Here is a 24,994-nt window from a genome sequence, read left to right on the forward strand (position 1 = left end):
GGCTGAACCTGACCGTCCTGGGAGTGGTTCCCCCCAACACTGATCTGCACGCCACTGGACGTGCCCTTGACATAAGGCTAGATTCCTGCACCACGGTCCATCAAGGGCTGCAGAGAAGGCTCACTTGTTGCTTACAACTGGCTGCTGAAGGCAGTCATACAACTCAGGAAAGTGCAAGGGCAACATGGCAAAGAGACCCTGATTTCTGAGACTTCTGCCCGTTTTTCTGGGTATTTCATAGGAGTCAGCTCAATGTAATTACTTTTCAGGACATTACGTGGCTTACGCTCTTGCTCTCTTTTTACCTCTGAGCTTGACTGCTAAATTTTGAAGGGATGGGAACACAGGAACCTAGAGTTTTAGATGCAGTAGTTTTCTAAAATCTCTAAAACTCTTCAAGATGCTGTGTTTCTGGGCAACTGACAACCACAGAACTAACCTCAGAGTCAGCAGCTGGAAGTTCATTCCTTGAGAAAAGCTTGACATACCATTTTGGTTTTGTGTTAATGTGCACGCTTTGTCTCTTCTTCTATGTGGGCAAAAATGCATACAACGCTCATCTAATTCAGTTGTATATACATGAACTAAGCTTTTTCTTCCCCCCCTTTTTCTTCTTCTGAAAGCTGTGTTCTATGAGCATAAAAAAGTTCCTGAAACACAACTTACAGTTTTTCCTTTCTCTTCCCCCACCTTCTTTTTAGAAGGGGTTTAAAGGGTGTTTTAACATAAAGCAGAAAATGGAAGCAATCATTTTCCAGAAATTCCTGATGAACAACTTAAGAAAATGCTAAACAGTTAATAGCCTCAAAATCTCTAGCAGAAACTCCAAAAGCTGCTAAAGATAAAAGAATGGAAACCACATGCAACATCCTAGAGACTCATAAGACAGTATAATGTACTTTCAATATAGTTTGAACTTCCGTAGTCTCACTTTATAAATTGGATTTCATGTCTGTAGAAGCTGATAGAAGAGGTGTCTCTCTTTTTCACATTACACGCAGATCTCCAGATTTTTATAATGATACAAAAACCCTGAACATTTATAGGAAGTCAAGACTTCCTCCCTAGAACACAGCCAAACAGTATGGCAAACTATTTAGTGCCTGAAAAAACAGGCCACAAGGGTTATACATGAAAGAGTAAACGTGATCCGGCAAAGACGTTGAACCTAGGCATATCAGAATTGTGACAGATATATGAAAATTACAAGGTAGCTTTAGAAACTGGAATAAAAAACAAAACAAAACAAAACAAAACATTGATTTTGGCCATGTCAGATGAGGAAACTTTTGTGAAAAACAATACAAAGAAGTCTCCAACTCCTCACTGAAAACAGTCACCGGTTCACAGAGCAAAATGTTGCCTTGTTGGTTGAGTAATTTCTCAGACATCTGTAGCTGTGCACCAACACTTCTGTCAGTGTGGATATCAATACTTCCTCTACAGTTTCTTTATGTACTTATGGTTTTAAGCACCTCAGATTTGCACAAAAGCAAATGGCATCCCCTTGCAACAGACTCACAATCAGTAACACAATACCGAGTAGCTCATGCTTTCATTAAAATCCCTGAAAGTTTTATCAGGAAACGCAGATTACACACAAATGGATAGTGCATGGAAATGCCCAATCCACACAATATTGTGACCACCTGCAAGACTTTCAGAACTTCACTTAGACTACAAAAGATCACTAGATCTTTGGTCACTGCAGCCACAAATCAGGGTGCTCTTCAGAAACCTTCAAACACTGACAAGAAAAGCTTTATACGCAGAGCCGAATTAAGTACAATGAGGTGGGCTGGAAGAAATACAGCACCACTGGGTTTCTGTGCAAGGAAACTCTCCTTTAATTTGTGCAAAACTTTCTACGTTGCCTTGGTGAACCTGCTCTGCTAGCCAGAGCTGGACTTATTAAAATTGTTTTGCACTTTAATATCTGCATTAAACAAGTCATCCTCATGAGTCAGACACAGGTTTGTACTCATGCTGTGTATGGGGACACACACACGTATATATATTCATGCACCGTTACACAGATGTGCACACAGAAACAGATTTTCATCATCTCCCATCAGAAAAAGGATCTTCATTACCTGTTGTTTGAAGTCAGAAGCATGCATTTTACATACATCTGTACGTACAAACACACATCATCTTTGAAACAGAGCTGAAAGAAACAACTCTGTTTCTAGGGACTACTTCTGTCCTGTGATTCAGCCTGCACAGAATAATGAATTGAGCCGAGGATTAGAAATTACAAAAGGCAATGAAATCCAACTACAAAAAGAACATGATGATCGTTTTTAAGAAAAAGTCTTCCAAGTCGTGAGTAAGGTGCAAAGATGGGTAGGAGCAAGCCCAACGTAAAGCCTGGCTTAAATACAGCAGGTTGGCTCTCCTGAGAAAAGTTGCTGTAACATGTGCAGGTCTTGATTTAAATCAGATTTCTGCATTTGGTGCAGCCGGAGAACTGGGGTCATGCTTCTCAAATGGTTCTGTGGCAGAAGAGTTGTAGTTGGACTAGATGATCTCTGAAGATTCCTTCCAACAGAACAATTCAATTCTAAGAATAACAAAAAAGCAAAGTATTCCATAATCTTCTTCTATTCACTATAGCCTAGGCAGGAGCTCATGATGAAGTTTCTCCAGACCAGCAGATATTGTGTGCATGCGTTTCTTGCTCTCCAAAGCGGATTCTTCTTCATCATAGGAGAGGAATTCTTTTTAAATTTCAATTAAAAAAATTAAATCCAGCTGTCAGAATCTTCATCTGAATTCAATGCTTTCAAAGCAAAGTTCAGTCGCTTTCTTGGAAATGCAAAAATTAAACCAATCCTGCCTGAGACAGTAGAAGCAAGGAGTTAAACGCTGATGTTGTAAACTTAATTCCGTGTGTTGTCCCGTTATTCACATGCATGCCTCAGGTACTGTGTTCTGCTCATGTGTACAGCAGCATACCAAGAAAGAACATCATCTTCCACTCTGAATTTGATGGATTTGGTTAGTTGGAAAAAAAAAAGTTGACATCACTAAAACAGATTTTTGTGTGTTAATCTATTTTTACATTTCAGCCTGGAAAATAAATGTAATCATGCTGCCAATGAAAACCAAAAATATCTTTTCCTCTACATTTCTGCTGGCTGACACATCATGTCTGCAAGTAAGTGTCTTTCTCTAGAAAGCCCTTGCTTCACAGAAAACCACTGGGACAAATGAAACGTGCCACCTTATGAACAGGTACCAAAATTTGGATACTCTGGCTATGCAGAATAGCAGCTCCTGACACACAGACTCAACTCTTCAAGCAAATAACTCTTCCATATTTTTCAGGCTGAAGTATGAACTCAAGTTCACATTGCTGCTTCCTGCCTGAAACATTCAGTGGTGAACCATGATGCGATGTAAGGTTGGGTTCTTCAGAAAGAACCCAACCTTTGGTAGTTGGTTTCTTCTCCTTCTGTGTCTTAGGACAGCACATATAATACGGATTACCTTCTGAAACTGGTAACAACCAAAATCCTACATCCATTTCCAGGGGGCGAGGGGAGAGAAGCATTCTTTGGAGGCAGGAAGGAATAAAATTCCCAGACTCAGAAGAATGCACTGGGAAGGACTGGAATGAAGCCTAAATAATTGCTACCAAAGGACGGTTTTAGGACAATGCCATGTTCTACAAGTTGATCTAATTTAATCATAGATTTCTTACTCAAACCATCCCTGGATGTGCACACTATTTGGCTCATCTCATGCAGATGCACCATGCAGAAAAAGGCCTAGCAGTAAACTGAGCCCACTGCATTTTTATTTGTTTATTTAAACAAACACTGTTTATCTTAAACTCCTTCCCTCTGTGGAAGGGGAAAGTGCTGGGGAGTGCCATACACAATACATCAATTACAATCACTTTCTGCTTCAATAAAGGAAATACAAACTTCCCGTCTTGGCAAACACTTGAATGTCTTGAGCAGGTGTGAGAATGACCGTGTTAAGTGTCTAGACAGTAATGTGAAGGAAAAATATTTCCTAAGTTTCCTACGCGTGCTTATCCAGAAAGTATAGCTCAGATATGTAAAAAGAACTGCATTCATTATAGGTTATCCTTCTACAATACACATTACATTACACATCCTTCTACAATACACAGAGAGCATTCTTTTTCTTTTTTTTTTTAAATTATATTAAGTCTGAGATGTTAAACTATCTGTAAAGCTCCAGGAAGTTCTGATACTCGCGGTCACAAAAGACTGTCCTCTTCGTTTTGTGCGGAATGAGAGGTTAAAATGAGTCTTCCAGGCATACTATGACTCGTCTAGTCATTAGGCTGTATATTCTTGCTACTTCTTCCAAATGTGCGTGTTACCGCTACGATGCGTTCTCAGCGCTGAGAACTCCGTGCTCAGTATTGCAGAATGGGAGCTTCACTCCAACGGGTGATGATTATTACATAATCTAGCACTGAAATGCTATCCATTAAGACTATGGGAATATTTCCAAGATGGACAATGATGGATGAATAACAAATTCCATAGGCATATTTTGATTAAAGAATATTCCCAGGATAAAAGATTTCCAGCCAAAGATTATGTTACCAAGAATACATGGGACTAACAGTTAGTTAATATGTTTTACATTACTCTGACATTTTTATTGGGAAAATAAGCATCTTAGGGTCACCAACTCTTCTAAGGTCAGAAAAGGTCCAGTAGACACCCAAGTATTAGAACACTTCTTTCTTGGAGAGTGAACAGCAAATGGAAAGGCATATGACAGTAACAGAAGGCAATTTGTATGGCAATTATGTAACTAGTAATACATAAGGTTATCTTCATGTTTCAGACAGTTTCTTCTCACTACACCCCATGTATTTCCCTTATCTACACATTTTCATCCTAGATATTTGGCTCTCCAAAACACAGGTTTTTAATCTTTGTGTCTTCTGTGTCTACGGGAAATGGTGCTATACGCACAGAGAACACCTATATACAGGACATCACACTGCTTGACATCTACTCTGCTCGCAGGCACAGGGGTTTGCATTAACGTTGGCACGAATAAAATCACAAGGCAGCTACTTAGGACAAAGTTGGCCGAGGAAGTCATTTGCTGTTTGAAGAGTGCAATAATTTCCCATCAAGTGAATGGTTTTCACAAACCACATCAGTTTACTTTGCCCAGCTGAGAATCAGGCGAGGCGAGTCTCTCACCAATTGTTTTGAAGCACAGCAATAGAAAAATTTTTTTTACAGGACAGAAAGAAACAATTCCCCATTTAAGTGGGACAGCCAGCATCCCATCCCACAGGTCTGTTCCAGCTAGACTGCTCCCTCTTTCTTCCAGTGCTCAGAGCCCAACAGCTGAACATTACTCATCGAATTTACCACTGCGTCCTTACAGAAATGGAGGCATGCTGTTCTAACATAGCTAACATAGCTCTTAGAAATGGCTGCTTTAGTCATTCTGACCACAAAGCGGATCACAAAGCTGCAACCCTGCTCCTATTTGTGGAGAGGTTGGTTTCTCCTGCCCTACACAGCCACCATGCAAGCTCAATACATTCTTCAGTGCAGAGCAGAGAATACTGAGCTGCTTTTCTTCTGCCTAGAACTGTAGATCTGTCCAATGCTGCCTAAACTAGATAATAATTGCTTTAGAATAACATTTTGAAAATATTTGTGTGTTCCAATCATCACAGTCTCTGCGAAGAGACAGCCACAGTCCTGGGCTAGTCACAATTAATCAGTCCACGGTAACAGGCGCATGAGTGACCAGCAGGATGAGCTTGACCAGGACATACGTAACTGTCCGACTCTCACAAAGAAAGAGAAATAAAAAACAGTTTCAAGATCCTAGAGAATTTTCTAGGACTTCATTAAGTAGAGGAACACAAAAACACGCATCTACCGCAGTGCTTTATAATGGTATCTTGACTGGTCGGGTTACTTATTGTTACTTAAAACACACTTTAAACTTGCAGAACAGTTTTTCACTGAGGGGAAAAAGAAAACAAAACAAAACAAAACAAAAAAAAAAACAACAACAACAAAAAAAACCACCTTCTTGGCATTCATACTGCCAAGAAACCATTACCACACATCCATCATCCTGATTTTAGGAAATCTTTTATGGCAGACTGCAGTATATGGTGACTCTTGGCAAATTCTGACTATGTGATCTATGCTTTCTTCTATCTCAAAGACGAGAGAAACGGTTTTTATCCAAATGAGACACTTCTAATTCCAACAAAATCCTACCTGCGTATTTTTAAGAGTTTCAAACTCTGTAAGAACATCTGTACACATCCTACCCCATCTTGCCAGTTTCTTTTAGTCAGACACATTGCCCCCACCTTTTCCCAAAGGGTTTCTCTGTCTGGCCAGGAAAATTAGTACCAGAATATTATTTTACAGACAGTTCTTCCAGGTTTTGTTCCCCATCCAAAAACAGGATGCAACAGAGTCTCTCTTCTAATTCTGTCCTTACAAGTATTTGCCCCTTTTTCATAGTGAAGCGGTTTAGATGCAATCAGCGGACAAGGGCTGAGAGCCACTTCACTCTGTATATGTTTTTTCCATGCTCTCGTTATCAGTTATATATCTTAATCCTTGTATGTCTGGTATGCATTGTGAATCACAGGATGCCTGGAAACTGCTGGGCTTCCTGAAGAACATCCCCAAAACTTTCCTCACCCCAGCACTCCAGTGGATTTTGGTGCACACAGACTTGCAAGTGGACACAAAACTTTCCATATAATAAATAATGCATCCTACGGAGTTAATTTCACAAATCTAGGGTTTGGTCCCAAGAACTGTGGTTTCAGTTCAATACAGCCACAGAATATCGTGGAAAAACGGTTTCTTGACCTCAAAGCCTAATGCAACGTAAGATGCATCCGCTCCTATTTTTAGCTGTATGCTCTGCAGTGCCATATTCCTTCATATAAGGCTGATCCAAATGTTCCAGCAGCAGACGTTGGTTTCTCCTTGATAGCCAACGCATATCTCTGCTTTCCAAGTTTCTGTAAACACATCATTATAAGGAAGGCCAGTCTTACTTTTCCCAGCCTTCTTTCTAATTATGCTCCTGCTGCCAGGAAACTTTCGCCTTTTTTTTTTCGGTCTTCGCTACTAAAATTTAAACAACTGTCTGGTATGGACTTGGAAAAGAAAAAAAACAAACACCACAAGATGTGCTCTGCAGTTCCAGCTCTAAGCCCCTCAGTCACCAGCTGACGCCGGGTCCCTCCCCGCGCCCAGCTACAACCATCTGCCCACAGCCCGTCCCGGGTCACCAACACGCCTCTCTCTCCCCGTGAGCGCCGCAGGGAGCCCCCTCAGCGTTTCCTTGGCTTTGGGCGAAATCCGGGCTGGGGGCAGCACCGGGGCTGCTGCCGGAGCTCCCCGCGGCTCCCTCAGGGGCTGGCACCCGAGGTGGCTCCGCGCTGCCCAGCGCCGCCACACAAAGCCCGGCTCGGCGGCTCCGGGCAGCCGCGGCGACGCCTCCCGCCCCGTCCCATCCCGTCCCGTCCCGTCCTTACCTCGGGGCGCCCGGGGCTCGCCTGGCATGGCCCGGCCCGGCCCGGCGCGGCTGGGCTCGGCTCGGCTCGGCTCGGCTCGGCGCGGCTGGGCGGGCAGCGGGCAGGTAGGGGCGCTAAATAGGGCGGGCCCGGCGCCGAGCGGAGCCTCGGCCCCAGCTCCGCGGCGGCCGCTTCACGTTAAGAGTCCCGGGGCGGGAGGGAGGCGGGACCCGGCCGCCGGCGGCAGCCCCAGCCCCAGCCCTGCCCTTGCGGCCGGCAGAGCCCCCCCCCGCCTCGGGGCTTTCCGGCCCCTTGTCCCCCAGCGGGCCCGGGGCTCGCCTCAGGGCTCCCGCTTCGGGGCGCAGGGGAAGTCCCCGCGGTTCCCGCCTCGCCTGTGGCGCCGTGAGGGAAGGGGGTGCCGGCACGGCCCGGTGGGCAGCTGGGGCTCAAATTGGCCTTAAAGCTTTTCAGTGCTTGCTGCTCTGGCACGGTAATGCTCACACCACCCCTCCTCACGGCCTGGGGCTTTCATGTTAAGCTGAATTCAAAACTTTTTTCCTCAGAAAACGCGTATCACCCTCAGACACCTACTTTGCAAACAGCCCCCAAGCCTCCTTGTCAGTCAGGGAGCAGCACCAGAGCTCCGAAGGCATTCACTATGTGCTACAAAAGCATGCCACTTCGCAGTCTAATTACACAAATCCACCCCTAATGCCAAACACAGACTTTAAACACATTGATTACTACTGTGTGCTCCACTAAACACGTCTGTTAGAGACAGATACCTCGGTGCGTTTCCCCCCCCTATAAGCATATGAAGACCAAAGAACAGATTTCTCTTGCTGGTTCACACCCTTCCCATTAGAATCCACTTGGGCAGGATCCACTGCTTTCTGATTACATGGCAACACCAGTTTTATAAGGGAGCAAAGAACACAACAAATCATCAGCAAGATCTACTTGAAGATGTACGTGAAGCAAAACAGACAAGCTCAAAGATAGATCTAAAAAACTTATATACTCAAATCCACTCTTAATCCACAGAGGTGATCGGTGATATCACCTGAATTTTCCCCAATATGGACAGCAAAAAAAGTGTACAAACAGGAACGTATTAAAGACCTTGGACAATGCTTAAAAGACTTAGGGCAGTTGAAAGCAAGGGTGCTCCTCTTTTTTCAGCTCCACTTTCCAAACAGTGTGTATTGTAGTCCAACTCCAGATGCCCAGAACCTGTTGGATTTACACAAGAGCATCATCATAACTATTGTTCTCCTTCTGGAACAAACCCACAAGATAAGCAAGACTGACACCCATGACATTTCACTCTATGGTGGATGATGCAGAAGGTGGCACCGAAACTGCTCTTGCTTGCTGAAACCCCTTTACCCAGAACTCTTTAGGGCTCACAACTCACTGCACCTCACTTGACCACTCTAGCATGCAGCAGAGGAATGCTGCCAACTAGGAAAAGGGGAGGGTGAATAAAGCATCTTGCAGCTGCTAGAGCAAAAGGTGACAGGCCAGATCCTGGCAGTGACAAAACTGGCACTACGCTAGTACTCTGTTTCTAGTTCTGGTTAGGGGAAGAAGCATGGTAACTCATACATATAGTTTTAAGATAGCATAAAGGTAAAAAGAGTATCACTCATCACTAGTCAGGTCTTTATATGATTTGGGGTAAGCATACTGCCTACAGACAGCATTTTATCTAGCAAGCAGAACACAATTCAGCCAATCATGGCTGTAGATAATCTAACACACATAACAAAGAACTGACTGACATACCGTAGGAAAAGCATAGCATAGAAAAAGAGTAACTGGACTTCATATCTCTTTACTGCCCCTTCTCCTTTGTATTTGCTTATAACTGAGTTGATATTAAAATAACTGAGCTCTCCAATATTCTTTCTTCTGTCAGAGCTCTTACGTTGCACATATTTTGCACATCTGTTGCAAGAATTTGGGAAAAGAATTCTATGTCTATGCATATATGCTCATGTTCACTTCATGGGGCTGGAAGATGAAAGCAAAAAGACAGCTTGTGCACATCAGCTTAGCTTGAGACACTTGCTCTGCTGTGACTCCACAAGCATAACTGGGCATGGAAAGTACGAATGAAGCTCAACTTTCTGGGAACCAAGCATGAGGCACAATGGGAGATAAAGATCCAAAGAGAAAGGAAACAAAAACATATGCTTAACTTAAAACTTAATATGATCTGTGTTTCCTTCTTGTAAACAACTTTGCCTATCATTCCAATTCCATGAACATTTGCTTCTAGTTTAAGAAGTTTCCAAAATCTGTAGAGAATGTCTTGCAAACTAAAATGAGGGAATTAATTTACACATGAAAGATGATTGCATACAACTCTAATGAAGTCCTGATATTTAAATGAAACATTAAAACAAACAATTTTTGAAAAAAATGCAATAAAATCAAAAGAAACGATAACTAATTTCTATGAACGAATGGAGGTAATGGTAAATGCCATTAGTAAAACAGGGAAAACAGGTAAACCCCAAACTGACCGAAGGTTTTTTTATTTATTTATTTTTTTCAACATTGATTCAAACCTTGAGGATCCTCACAAAATAAAGATGTCAGTTTACACAATTCCATGAAAAAGCAGATTGATATAACTGACTCAATTTCACATGAAGTTATGACATTGCTGGTTGAGTACTTACTGTGTAATGATCTATATTAAGTACTATTGAAGTTTGATCTGCAGGAAAGCCAAGTTATTTAAACAACTATTTTTCACGTAGATATAGTGTTTTCTGCACGGGAAACTCAAGCTCATTCTGAGTTAAATCACTTTTTCTTTTTGCTGAACTTATTTTTCTTTTTGAAATAGGTTGAGAAAAACATTAAGTGGGGAGACAGTTTTTATACCCCCTTTTAGACCAAATGGAAATAGTGTTGCTTAAAGCATGAAAACTAGAAAGGATGACTTCAGGAAAAAAAAAAAAAAAAGCCTTACACAAAGTAATTACATCCAGCAATCTGAGAGAAGACAAATGAAGATAAAACATTTCAGTGGACTTCTCAAGAGAAGAATACTACAGAATAATACATGGTATTTAAATGTAATCTTTTTGCTTGCCCTTTATCTTCAGTGAAAGAAGTACATTTTTAAACCATGTATATAAACTGTCATTCACAACAGCTAGTTTCCAGGACACTACACTACAAATAATTACATAATTTAATTATTTTTTTTTCTGTTTGCCTACTTGTTCTTTCTTCATGGTGACATGCAAACATTTTAACATCTTAGCTGTTTAATAAAGACGTGTTAAAAGCTACCCTGGAGAGTGCACTTTCTAATCAGGCCAGTTAAGAACAGATCTCAGATATTTTAAATCAAGACAGGATGTTTTCAAAAAGAAAACAAAATATAACAACAATTCTGAGGTGTAGGAAGAAATTATGAGTGAGATTCAAATGGTATTTTCTACATGGGGGAGATGCATGGCACAAGATTCCTTCAGTCTTAAAAAGTGGAAATTAATTCAAGAATATAGACATGCCTGTAAATCAACCCAAGGAGTATTCAGCTAGCCACAGTGGAGTTTTGCATCATATTACAGTTCAGATGTTGTTAAGCTCAAATGCAAATGGCAGTAACAGACTCTGAAGGACTAGAAGAGGGAAGTGGAAGAGTTCACAAGCATTCAACTGATTCATATGCAGCTGACTGATTTCAGTGATTTATGTAGCCAATTCAGCAATCTCCTTGTTTTTCTTACATAAAGGAACTGCATCCCATTTACACTAGCCATGCAAAATAAGCCCTGACATGCCAACTGTTGTGAATTTTCAACCTTTTATTAAAAAACAACCAAACAAAAACAAACCACAAAACTTCCCAATAAAATTACATTTCCTCCCATACTGTCCTTGACAACATTTAAAAACTTTGCACGGGGACTACTAAAACATGAGCAGGACACCTTTTTTTTTTTTTTCCCTGAATGCATTAGATTTTGTGATATCTTTAGAAGATCAGAATGCAAAGTTATGCTTTCCTAAATACAAAAAGAACCAACTATACCTCTGAAATGGCAATTTATTACATGTACCAGTCCAAACTATTTAGCACTATTTCAAAAGTCTCCTCAATCCTACATTACAAACATCCTGGACTTGCTAACCTTTCTGGCGTTGGCAGACACTGAGGTGGTAACCGAAGTGCTTTGCTTGGTGCTATTTCCTGTTGCTGAAATTTGCAGTGCCTGAACTAGAAACACCAAGTTGTTTGCAGCTTTTGTTTTTCTTAGCACTGCTAGAAAACAAAACATAACTGTGTGTTAGAAGAAAGATTACCTGAGCAAACATTTTCCATCATTTTCAACTCTGCAGATACATGCCATCAAAGTTGTGTTTTACAGAAAGGAGACTATAGCCAGAGCCTACTTTCAAAAGTAAGTAATACTGCAGTCTTGGATCTAATAAAACATGATTCAACCAAAACTAGAGAGGGCCTTTTCCTCAACTTCTAAATATACTTAGAGGAAAACAAAAATTAAACATTTCTGTTGCAGAGACACTTTTCACAAGAAGGCAGTTATCACTCTGATGGACATAAACATACACACATGCATAGATACATGGTGATGAATTGACTCATGCATAAGGCTTCTTTGTTATAATATGGATTACTTCATCTTTTGGACTAAATCAGCGAAGGCCTTCAGGGCAAAGAATTGTTTAGATGATATTGATTAGACTTACTGTGCAACCCCAATGACAGCATGAAGAAAATGCTGGGTCTACTACACAGGTGCTAGCTAGCAAGGACCCAGAGCAGTGATGACTGAACACGTGCATAGAGAAGCCAAGCATCCCAATGGCTTCCTTCAGGTACCGAGACAACTGAGGTACCCCAGCTTTCAGTCTTCTTTGACTGTGAGTAATCCTGAAGAGTTTCCTGGCCTACACAACTATGGGTAGAGCACGCTGATGAACTCTGGAAATAACTACTGATAACAAAATACAAGCTGGAAAACAACTCACTCCTCAAACTCACAAGGATCTGTGTCTGTGTTAAGGTGCCAGCTTCACTAACCCTGCAAAGGAGAACCACTTGGTAAGGTTCTGTCCAGTTTCTTTTCTCTCCCAAGCTATGCAGCTGATTCTGCTCAGTGTTTGCTCCCACCTTTCAGCTTTTGCTTGTACTTTCATCCTCCTTCACTCTGCTATGCTTTTCAGATTCTCTATTTTTAATTCATGAAGAAAATTGTAATATATTCTTCTGTTTCAATCAGCATATTGGGATCAAAAACTAAATAACCTTGCCTCAGGCTTACCCTCTGTGGTTTCTTTAGTATTGCCTTTATGATTTCTTCTTTAGTTCTTGGTAAATTTGGCATAACACACTTCATCTGGGATACTAATGTCATATTTGCAAGCACCACTGTGGATCTCTGACTGGTCTACCTACACGTCAGACAGACCATTAGGACACTTACAAGCTTATAGAAAGTCACAGGTGTTTAAAGAGACATGAACATCACCCGGACGTCTAATTCCCAGTTCCCAACTCAGACCTCAGCACCACATTCTCTTCTTTAATAGTCCTGATATGGTAATATTGAGTGTTGTATCTTTCCATTAGTCACACTGCAGTAACTTACAGCTGCTGTAATTGGGAGGCCTGTCAGGAAAGATAAAAAAGCTGTTTCTTCAGAGTCAGGCTTCACCCACAATATTTAAAACACTTTTCAGTAGCAGTTTAGGAGCTGATCTAGTCACAATTTCAAGATCTAGGCATAATTTACCTCCTTTCATCAGGGTGTCATGCTCATAGCGCTACAATTGTTTGCTGTAGAGGCTGTGAATTTAAGACATTCTACTGCAAACATTTTGAAAACAGAGCAAAGCGGGCCAGCATGTTAAACAGTACAGCTCAGGTCTGTGCCCACAGCTATTTGGTTTCCTCTGCTGTAGCTTTCACACAGCCAGCCGAGATCACAGCTGCACCTTCATCTACTGAATGCTTCTGTTGTGTTCATTCTTCCTGCCCTTAGTAAGTCTGAAGTGAAATGGCGTGCTGTCTTTTTTTCCTTCTGGGACTAAGGCCTTTTAAATTCAGCCCATATAAGTAGGAGAAAAAAAAAAAAAAGTCCCAAAACAGAGGGGATTAGGATCACAGGGTGTGGATTCCACACCTATGCACAAAATGGTAGCCTGCTTGCATTTCTGACATTCCAGAACATTTTCCATCCGGTCATTTTGCTATGAAAGTTATTTTCTGTCAGAACTGTCTATATTGTTTGTGTGTGTGTGTGTGTGTGTGTGTGTGTGTTCTCATTTTCTACCTTTTCTTTTTCTTACTACTGATCTCAACTACGAAACCTGTCAGTGTCTCAGGGATGCACAGGTACCTTTCCAGATGAATCTGTAAGCGTTCAACACTGTACTAGACAAAAACTCACCACAAGTTTGTCGTTTTTTTTTTTTCCTAACTCCGGCAGAGGACTCACTTATCTCCAGGCTGCTGCACGAGGGGGCTGCCGAAGAGCCCTCCTCCACAAACAGCACTCGGTAAAGCTCTTTCAGAAAGACGAGCGCACAAGTCCCACACCGCCCGAGCCCCTCAGCTTTGCTGGCAGGGGATGACAGGAGCCTCGAGCCTCGCTCCCCCGCGCTTACCCCTTGGCTCCGGATCGGCTCCCGCAGCTCCCAGCCCGCCTCCCTCCCGCTGCTATTGTGAAACCCTCCGGCTCCCGCTGCCATATTTGGCGCCGGGGACCGCTCTTTGTCCGCCTCAGCCCCCCCCGGGCCGCGCCGCCCCCGGCTGGGCCGCGGCCCGGCTCCAGCCGCCTCCCCGCCCGGGCCGCGTTGGCCGCCGCCATGCCCATGTAAGGCGCCGCTGCCCCGCCGGGCCGGGCCCTCAGGGCCGCCCCCGGGGCCCCCGCTGCGGCCCTCAGCGAGCCCCGGGGTGCTCCGGGAGCTGCCCCAGCCCCCGGCGGCGAGATGGGAGCGAGAAGTCGTCGTGCTTCTCCCTGTGCCCCGGGACAGGCTCCAGCACGCCGTTCCCTGCTGCTTGCTGCGGAGAGGGGGGGATCCCCGAACAGCGCTGCCTGCTTTTCTTTCAGTTTTTGTTGAAAGAAAGCAAACAGGACTAGATCTCCTCTCAGAATACACCTAAGCTCTGTTGAGCTGTATTATAAAGAACAGCTTATCTGCTGGGAGTACGTGTAAACTCACTACATTTCCACTGCTTGGCACCTAGCAGCACATCAGGTTCACCAGAAGGAATTTACAGTCCCGCTGTCCATGTGCACACCAGGCCAACTGCAAGCAAGGAATCACAGACTAGTACACTTTAAAAGTGCCATACTATTCACTGTGCGTTTTATTCACATCATCTAGATTTAATCTTGTTCAAGTAGGATATCGTGGACATTTCTGTGATAGTCTTTTTTTAAAGAAATAAATACCAAGGAATCTCCCATGAAGTGCTTACTTTCTTTACATGGAAACATGAAAATGATAACGTTTCAGGAGAACGTTTACTGAATATGTCTACAGTGACAACTGAAATAAAATGAATATGCAGAGATATTTCTGCCCCAGCAAATTATTGAGCTGTGACTCCTTAAAAGGAATACCCTCCACCAGTAATGATTCAAAATTAGTAAAAGTCTTGTGAGCCCTCTCTCAGGCAGCATGACAAGAAACAGTATTTTGCAACAAATTGAAGAAGTAGCAGCTAAACTTCTGACTTCCCAATTCTGTTTGGGAGTCTGGAAGCGTGCCCATACTTCTCAGTGAGATTCCTCAGTATTAAGATGGGAAAAGACATCCTTAAGCAATGCTGACTGTTCTTGCACTACTGCAGGCTCCCATGGATGTTTGGGTGAAGCAGAAAACAAGGAGCAGACAGGATCAGAGAGAGACTGCATTAAGTCACTGATGTACAGGGCAACAGTGACTGCTCCTGGGCACAAGTGCCTGAAAAAATAATTAGGGAGAGTACAAAGGTACAATTATAACCACTTTCCTGTAACACTCCTTCAGCTGCACCCAACACATTGAGCTAGTTATGTTTTCCGCTCCACAGAAAACCGACTCTGGTATTTTTATATTGCATTCTTGCCCTAAATAGAGGCCTGGACAAGCTTGTTTGCTTGTGAGAAACTCTCAAGCTAGAAAAATTTAAGGAAGCAGCTTCATAAGAATAGCAGAATACGAAATATATTGACCATATCATATTTACATTACATAAACTGCCATGCTAAAATTCAGCTCAAAAACAACAACAAAACACCACCTTAAAGAAAAATAAATATAGAGCCTACAAAGAAAAGGAACAACTTAACAGAACTATCCAGCCAAATCTCCTAGTTTCAAGTTGTTTCTAGATGAATTTAGTTTAAACATTCATAAATTACAAAAAATGCTAGCATTAAAATAAAATAAAAAAGTAATATCAATAATAATTATAATAAAAATAATAAGTTAAGCAAAAGTCATAAGGACATACAATTGTCAAACAACCAACCAAAATGGAATGACTCCTAAACTCATCCCCTCTGTTCCTGAAGGCTATAGTAGCACTGGTTTATTTCCGACCAACTCCATCATTTCCAGCAGGTGTTCGGGCTGCTGACAAATAACTCGCTGCTGATTCTGCAAACAATTTATTGTCCACTCCCTGTCATCTGACATCAGTTCTTGTGAATGGAACAAATGACACCAGAATGGATATGGTCAGGGCAGAAGGACACATCCTCTGACCTCTGAGGTGCTGTTCTATGTTTGTTCTTTTGCTCATGATACATTTCACTTGTGCAAACAACAAAATTATGTCTCTGCTGAATGAGGAACTGGTGATGCCCTTGAGAAAGCGATATAGGAACTACAATAAATGCATACAAAAGCTTAGGCCTCTGCTCTTGAAGATGAAAAGGATGATCTCCCAGCTGTCTAGGAGTTATTCAAGTTATTTTCAGTGACAATTCCAGACCCCTCTCAATCTCATCATCAAACAGGTTTCAAGGTACAGGTTTTCTCTCTAAATACTCTGTGTAGTTAGATTACTATGATTTGCCTCAGTGGCAATGTTCCAGCCAGTAGAGCGCATGTGTTCCCCCATGCCATCTTCTCATCCTGGTAGCTGCCAATTTGTGCACGCACAACCTAGTCTTTCCTTCTCCCCCCAGTGAACCCACTCTTGTAAACTACTCCGCTGCACACAGTAAATCACCAGGTGCAGCTAGACTGAGATGTGGCAACAGCTTCCCCGAGGGCTTGGAATGCTGCCCTTGGAAAACTGAACTGCATCGCTGGCCCACCTGTGCCTCAGCTGGGGTGTGCTCTGACAGGCCAGCATGACATAAATGCTATGGCAGTTTTATGCAGTTAAAAAAAATTAAGGCTCTTTAGGAACCATGGAATAGATACATGCCAGAGATCACATTGTTAACTTGCTGGGCCTGAATAGTTTTATCATCTGAACATGAGGATGCTAGGTACTGGAGCTCAGCCTTCAATCAAATGCGGAGTACCAGCTACAACTGGTTCAACCTGCTACTGGGAACACCGAACACATGATGTTATTAAAGCAATTGTGGAAACAATAAATAAAAAAATCACTGTTTTGTCAGTAAAACTAACTTTCTATGTTAGTATTCAACCTGGAAAAAAATAAGAAGGGAACTATAACATAAATATTTTAAAAAAATGGTAATATTGTAAAGCATAATCGACATATAATCATATTTTTCAGACTTAACATCTTGCTATATTCAGGATGTGTAGAGGAACACATGATGAGCGGTACCAGATTCAGCACAGTTCTATGTGAAATTCAACTGGCTTCTTACTGGTCTTTTGAGAATTGACAAGTTACTTCTATTTTTGGTTTCTTTCTTTCAAACACTTATTTTTATTGGTGCAAGAAGGTGTGTTTTGTCAAGCTTTCCTTCTTTGGTGGCTTAGATTCTTCAGAAGCCTTTCAAAATGGAATGGGTTGAAAGTCTTTGGAAATCTAGTGGACTGTATCAACTAGATTTCACTTATCCTCATGGTTCTTGTTGATTCCTTCATACAGTTTGAGAGATTGTGAGGTGTTACCTCTGTTTTATTTTGGTTTCCCCCATTTTTGTCACATTTTAATTTATTTTAGATCATACCATTATTTCTGTATTATCTACTGTTTTGGATACTTGGTCATCAGTCAAGAGTCCCCTGGAAGTCCCTGAACACTTTTTAAAACTGGGGCTATATTCACCACCTTCAGTGTATTAGCTAAAAAGTCTCTTCCCAAGTTGTTGGCCCATGTATATAGTCTGTAGTTTTAACACATTTTTCCTTTTCTAGAGATTTTTAGATACTCAGGAAAGAAACACATGTTCACATTGAAACCAAGACAATGTAATCAAGGACTGCTTGCTAACTGTTCCTTTCCACAAGCTTCTCCAAGGACTTTGACAGAAAGATAGATGCAAGCGTATAGGTATCCATATGCAGCCATGTAAATGCAGACCAAGAAAAGTATTTCCTATTTTAAGATTAATCTATGCAGTTCAGCTAATCATTAAGATATTTTCATGGAATTACAAGAAAGATGGGGCCAAACATTTTCATCTCAACATTTTCGCCATAAGCAAAACACTTAATAGTAAAAAAAATGTCTGCATCATGCACTACATGCCTGAACTCACAGCATAGCATTAAATATTTACACATGACTATGTAGAAAAGTTTTTCATGATGCCATAACCATAACATTTTTTAAAATACATATTTTTTTTTTTGAGTATCATAGAGTTTTGTCATCTAAATATGTAAGTGGGACTCTAAAAGAAATATCTTTTTTTTTTTTTTTTTTTTTCCTTACTGAAACCAAAAAACATTCCCTTAACATCAAGACTTTGGTCAATAATATTTCAGTACCACAGATCAATTTATTACTTGAAATGAATTCTCATTTAATCTTAAAACATGCTTTTCTGATTCCAAATCCATGTGAGCAACATTAACATTAGGCATCTGAATGAAAACCATGTGCTTTCGTATCAAAATAGTATTGCCAGAGCCTTCATTGCAGAAGTACTAAAACATATCCTGGGGGAAACCTGGATAAAAGCTACTCTGAAATATAATGCAGTTATGAGTGGGAAAAAGTCATACATTTGACTTACATTACAGCAGCAGCCAAGGACAATGCTCATGTAATAGAGAGTTGGGCACACATTCATGGGAATAGGAAGCACTATTCTCCATATGCATAGTTGACATGCCCCATTGAATTGTACTGAGATCTGGAAAACATCTTCCAATATATTATTATTGAAATGGAGGAAATGCACTGCATGGTAGCAGAAATTACAGTTAATTGCAAGTAGACGACCACTTTCCAGAGAGAAATAATATGCTGCACAACTTTGTCAAGTGAGAACTAGTGATAGTTGTAAGTGGTAAACCATAAATAAGCACAGATTAAAGTGAGGAGTGGCAGGATGAAGCTAAGAAATGACAAACTGAAGCTGGCTATGAAAAAAGCTTGACAATGCTATTCCATAGTGCTCACAGTATTTATCTCAGGCTGTTGAGCGAAACAGAAGATCCATGGATCAGACAGTGCTGTAATAAAATTAACTTAGTGATGCAAAAACATTTTTATGCTAGCTCTCGCAGTCCACTGTACAAGTGTGATCTTCCTATGTAAGACTCATACTTACTGGGTGCTCAGAATAAGAACAGAACATTTGAGCAAGCAAACTCCACTATAATGTATACAAAAAAAAGGCTTCCATTGCAAAGTCCAGGACTGACAAAGCACATTAATTTTGTCCCTTAGAAACCAAGTTTCTTCTCCTTAGATATTACAGTACAGCATACATATATAAATAAAAGGACAAAAGGACTTACTTCAACACTAATTTGCAATAGCTGATCTTATAGTTAATGTACTCCTATTGGGAGTTCAGAATGACTTAGTGTGAAGACTTGTAGACAAGATTTTTATGCTCTATTTACATTTTCTGGGAGCTTAAAAGAAAACAGTCTGAAATAATCTGCAGCTAACATGCTACAGGAAATGAGGGAAGAGAACCAGACTTCTCAAGAAAGACGTACATTTATATAATGGTGATGGCTGTGTTTTGGCTTAGAAAAAGGAATGCAATTGTTCTAAAATATACAGAAAAGATGTTGACTGGCGCTTCTCCTTACTTAGCAGATCATGAACCATTCCAGCACTGTATACTGCATCAAAATGCTTTTCAGAGAACTCTTTCACCATTGTATGGTACTTTGTTTACAGACTACAGCTTCTTCGATCAGCAAGTCCTCTCTCCATATGGGAGTCCAACAGACAGCCAGCACGTCCCTCACCTATGCCAAAGGTGTTGGTGTGAAACCCATAAGGACATTTTCCGTCATTACAGGAGAAAACAAAGCATTTAGACACTTTGTTGATGAGTAGCAATATGCTGCTTCAAAACGCAGCATCATCTTTCATTGAAGATGTCCACAGCACATTGCTAAAAGGAACGGCAACGACCAGCTTACAGCTTTGCAAAATCTTCTACTTGTGCTTCCTTTCTATACCAGCCGTTTGGCCAAATAAGTTTTAGGTGGCTTTGAGATTAAAATTTTGAAGGTGAAATTAATAAAAAGAAAACGTGCTTCTTACATCTTAAGGATGTTCCAGCATGTGAACACTTCTCTAGAGAATGAATTTATGTGGCAGAGGATTTTGCTAGTGCCAGAAATGTCTCTTTTTCTCTGCACTGAACCATGCCTATATTTGGCCAGTTCATGAGCTCTTTTATTTAAAAATAAACCCAAAAAAACCCTTCCGAACAAAAATTCAACTTTACACATGCTCAGTACGATACTAGAACTTATTAGCCAGATTTTTATCAGTAGGGCAGAAATCCATGGTTCTTACACAGGGAATGGGCTGTGATAGACCTCTGGGCTGGTGTAGCAGCATTGTCACAGAAAACTTTCTGAATCACAGATACGAGGCATGAGAACTGAAAGCAAAGAGTTCAGCTTGCCTGTGTTCCCAACATTTGCTCACGGGGTGACAGGGCAACTGGATGAGATTCTTTGTGAAAGTGAGAGTAGAGATTAAAGGGCATCATAGGAGATTATAAATTAACCTCATGTACTTGACTTCACAATTTTTTATTTTATTTTTTTAATTACATGTATGGATAAAAAACGATGAATAAACTTGTCCAAATTTGTATTTAACTTCAATTTTCATCCATTCTTACAAGCTAAACTTCCACAAAAATCCTTTGAGTTTGAACCAAACATCTGATTTTGGCTTCTTACCAGTATTTTTGAGAACTATCAAGTTTTGTATATATCAGCTATTCAGCTGAGATGAAAATAAGCCATAAAGGAATAAGGAACCATAAAAGTGCATTTCCAGAGAGAAAGAAAGTACTGTTAAGACAAATTTGATTATACTGCAGTAAGCCTGAATATTAAAATGATACATGTTTCATTCATGCAGGATTATTGGAACTTTTTTTTTTTCCCCTGAAAATCTCTGAAGTATAATATAAGACTGCAAGTCAAGTTTTGATGCATTCTTAAAATATATATGACTTCTTACTCTAAATCACTTCACAGCTATCCCTACATTTTGGCTGGCTATCTAATTTCCAGCAAATGCTGTAATACCTGGACAGGGACAGGTGAAAACAAAACAAAACAAAACACATACCTTACAACAAAACCTCTACTGTTTCATCTTGAATTCTGTTTAAAACATTTTCCCTCTCCCTATGGAATTCTGTTAATGACGACAGTGTTTTTCACTTTTAGCTCACTTCAAACATGTAATAAAATGTCCACACTTCTGTTGTAGGACAGGAATACCACAGAAAGCCCAAAGATTCTGAAATATCTTCCAGTTAATTATTTTTCTCTTAAAAATGTTTTCTGATCATTAAAAATGAAGATTAAGTAAAAACAAAATTGGAAGTCTCTTTAAAAATGAATCTTAATGACTTTCACGGAGTGGTCAGTGGTAAAATATTCTGCAAAGTCTGTGAAGCAGCAGATATATGGACTTTCTTAAAAGCACTGAAATTCTATGTAACAATATAGATTTTCATTAATTACAGCAACTTAAAAAGTATGCAGTTTTGATGGTTGAAGAGAACCATGGAAATCCTCCAAAATCACTTTTTTCCCCACTATTTTATACAAATTTTTACGAACAGCATTTTGTTTCACATAGCTGTATCTGTTTTTAAGGTCCTAACTGAATTAGTAGCTAGGCTTTAAAAAAATAGCGGACTTAAAGTACATGGGTGGAGTCGACAGATAACATCTACCAACTGATGATATGTAGGTGCTATCGACCTTTGCTGCTTTCCCTTTTATGGTTTCACCTAGGCCACCAGAAGGCCTGTCCTGACAGAACACAGCACCACGCACCCTACCCTTTGAATTACAGAAGCATCACAGGGACTGTTAAGTGAAGCGTTGGTTGAGGAATGGTCCTTCATGGTCAGGGATGCTGCATCTTAACCAGAACTTTTAACAGCAAAAGTACCTTTGAGAGAATATGCCAAGGGAGCAGTGCTGCAGGCTGGTGTCTGGGCACCAATCTACGGGATGCCGAAAGTTTCATGGACTTCTCCAAGCATGTGTCATGAGAGGAAGTGCAACAGCAGCAGATGGTGGTTCTTAGGCAGGTTTAATTCATTGTTTTGCTAACTATGTTGGTGACTGATCATTTGGCATATTCACTAATTTGACTGATATCAACACTGTTGTCTATTCCAATTAGGAAAGATAACTGGAAAGTCTTTTAAATTTCTTAAAATGAGTTTACCTTCTAGCCCAACAAATGCACTCATCCAGAAGAGTTATTTTAAAAGCACTTCAGAGTCGCTTGCTACATATAGCATGATCAAAAGGGGGAAAAAACACAGAACAAAACAATGCCTCCCCATTCCACTCCCCCAAATAGCCCCCAAACCCATAGCAAATGAAGATTTTTCCATATCATAACAACAATATGTGTATACGTTTCTGGCTGGAAAAAAGATTGCTATCAGTAAACCGATACTTACTCACTAAAATGGACTTTTAAGAACGTCTGGCCTCTTATTTATTTATTTATTTTTTTTCCAGCAATAGGGTGGGTGCCAGTAAAGATTGACTGACAATTGTATATTTTCCCTCAAAATTCTATTATTTTGATTAAACTAAAAACATAATATACTTGCAGCATGGCTTTTGCTACAGTACTGTCTAACACGTATGGTTCGTATTTGGAGAAACATAACACCTTTTGTTAAAACACAGACCTTATGATTAAAATACACAAACATATGCTGACTTACAAAATTTTATTGTGGCTGCCTTAAACTTCAAGAAGTTGCAGAATCTTCTTTTATTTTTTGGGAAAAAAAAGAACCCTAGGAATTCAGTAAGGAGGGTGGAGAGTGTAGGGAGTGAAGGTGAGGATGAGTAAGATAGTCCTCCAATATACTCCTTGCCAAACATATTCTTGGATTACTTCTTTGCCAAACCCAAAGTAAATCTTTTGCTGTGTTTGGCATAATGAGAACTCCCTATAGGTATCCTGCATAATGGAACACTGTTTATTTTGCTGCTAGGCCCGTTCAGTTTATGGAGAGTCTGTTCTGAAAGGACTACTGTGCTCCTTTTACAGCTTTACACTCTGCTGTTCTGTAAAATCTATGCTTTCTTAGGAGGAAAGCTTATTAGGAGGAAAAGGGGGGATGGGGTGGAATCTAATTCTCCATGAGATAACCCACTATGTTAGTTGAAAGTGTTTTATATTTAGGATTTTACTGTAGGATGTTTACAGGATTTTGCTATAGGATGTTTATGTTAGAAGACTTTGCAAAAATAAATTGTTTAACATACTGAAACCAGCACTTGCACTTAAAGAAAATACTTCATCACATGATAGGTATACTGTCAAGACCGCTATCTGTGAGTGTGTGGGCCCAGGAAAACACCACTGTCTCTAAATTCAATCAATCTTCCTTCTGTGGAAAATTCTAAATAAAGTTCATTATCATTAACTGTTCAAGGTACCATACCTAACTGTTAGCATCTCTCACTGAATGTTTACAGACATATAAAAACAAAAGGCATTCCCACTAAGTTTTCTATAGCTGTAATGAGATTTTTTTTTTTTTTTTGCATAAGACCCCTCTCATTATATTTACTGCGAGTCCTATAAATTCTTGACATATTTTGTTTTAGAAATATTTTGCAAATGTTTCGTACTTTAAATATAAAACAACTCAAGTCCCTTCGGTCATCCAATGGCTGTAAAATAACCACCCTCTGCAGAATTAAGTAATAATAATAAGTAATAATAATTAAGTAATAATAAGTAAGTAATCCCTCTGCAGTTAAGTAATTAATAAATAAATAAGTAACAATGGGGGAAAAAGTTTAGCCATATTCATTTATAGGTAGCTGGGCAAATACTTTACAGATGGCTCAGTCACTTCATTATAGGCCCCCAGTACTGTTCTAGCTGCACAGGGAAAAGTTCCCAGCTGATGCCAAGTCTCTGACACCCCTAAAGATGGGCATGCTGGAAGATTCAGAGAAAAATCACGGTGGCAGCAGGTTTTACTTCAGCAGCCCTTCCCTGGCCATATGGAACTGCGGCTGGGAGGAAGAATAGAAAAAGAGAGCTCATGTTTCAAGCCCAGGGTGCTCTGGGGAGAAAGACCCAATATTCGGGTTTGCCAGAAAAGGCTTCTATTGTTTCAAGCAGCAACAAAGCCACGTCGAGGATCTCATCTATGTGTGAGGGGAAGGTGAATGCACAATAACTACAAAACTAGATGGAAAAGGTCACCTGAGAAAGTTCTACGGATAAAAATGGTATCAGTCATGTAAATAACTTTGGAAATATATTTTGTTTGGTTAAACATCATCAACAATGGTATATAAAGTGATATAATAATAATTAGGAATTTTATTTTATTAAAATAATGCAAGAAGCATTTTTTAAATCTTCACTGAGTACATGTAATCTTTATTAGTGAGGAATACGCTGCTGTAACATAACCAAGCAGCAATCCAGACATAACACATCTCAAAGTTTGATGACGCATGAGGCTAAATTCCCCCAGTTAATTTCTGCAGAACCAGTTTTAAGCAGTATTTCAGTGTCTTTAAAAATGGAACAACTGGAATCAATTTAGGCTAAACCATGCACAAACATGAACAAATTTCTACTAAAGGATGCCTCTGCCATGGCCATTTGACTGTTTGTACCCATCTCAGGATCCCAGAAGGCGTATCCCAAGGAGAGCAACTCCTCGGGCCTTTAACTCTTTGAGCTGGAAATTTCACAGTTTGATACTCCATACTCTGCTGCTCAGACTACTACAGGTGTCACCTGTGACTAATTCAGAAGCTGGTCGTAACACACATTTGTTTCTTCACAACGAAGTGTGTTTTATGTCATAGTACTTAAGAGCATTGCACTAA

General features: G+C 40.5%; 1 protein-coding gene across 3 annotated transcripts in view; it reads right to left on the bottom strand.

The window, feature by feature from the left end:
- Positions 1–24,994, bottom strand: part of PALLD (palladin, cytoskeletal associated protein) — a 149,499-nt gene that overhangs the window by 59,724 nt on the left and 64,781 nt on the right. The window contains exon 1 of one of the 3 annotated variants that reach the window (XM_032186776.1): positions 7,535–7,554. The exons of the other annotated variants lie outside the window; for them this stretch is intronic. The gene's annotated coding sequence lies outside the window, so the exon portion shown is untranslated. Of the gene's footprint in view, positions 1–7,534; positions 7,555–24,994 lie in introns of those variants that run through there. 3 annotated transcript variants of the gene reach the window in all.

This window comes from Aythya fuligula, chromosome 4 (genome assembly GCF_009819795.1).
Source record: "Aythya fuligula isolate bAytFul2 chromosome 4, bAytFul2.pri, whole genome shotgun sequence".
NCBI classification, from domain to species: Eukaryota; Metazoa; Chordata; class Aves; order Anseriformes; family Anatidae; genus Aythya; species Aythya fuligula.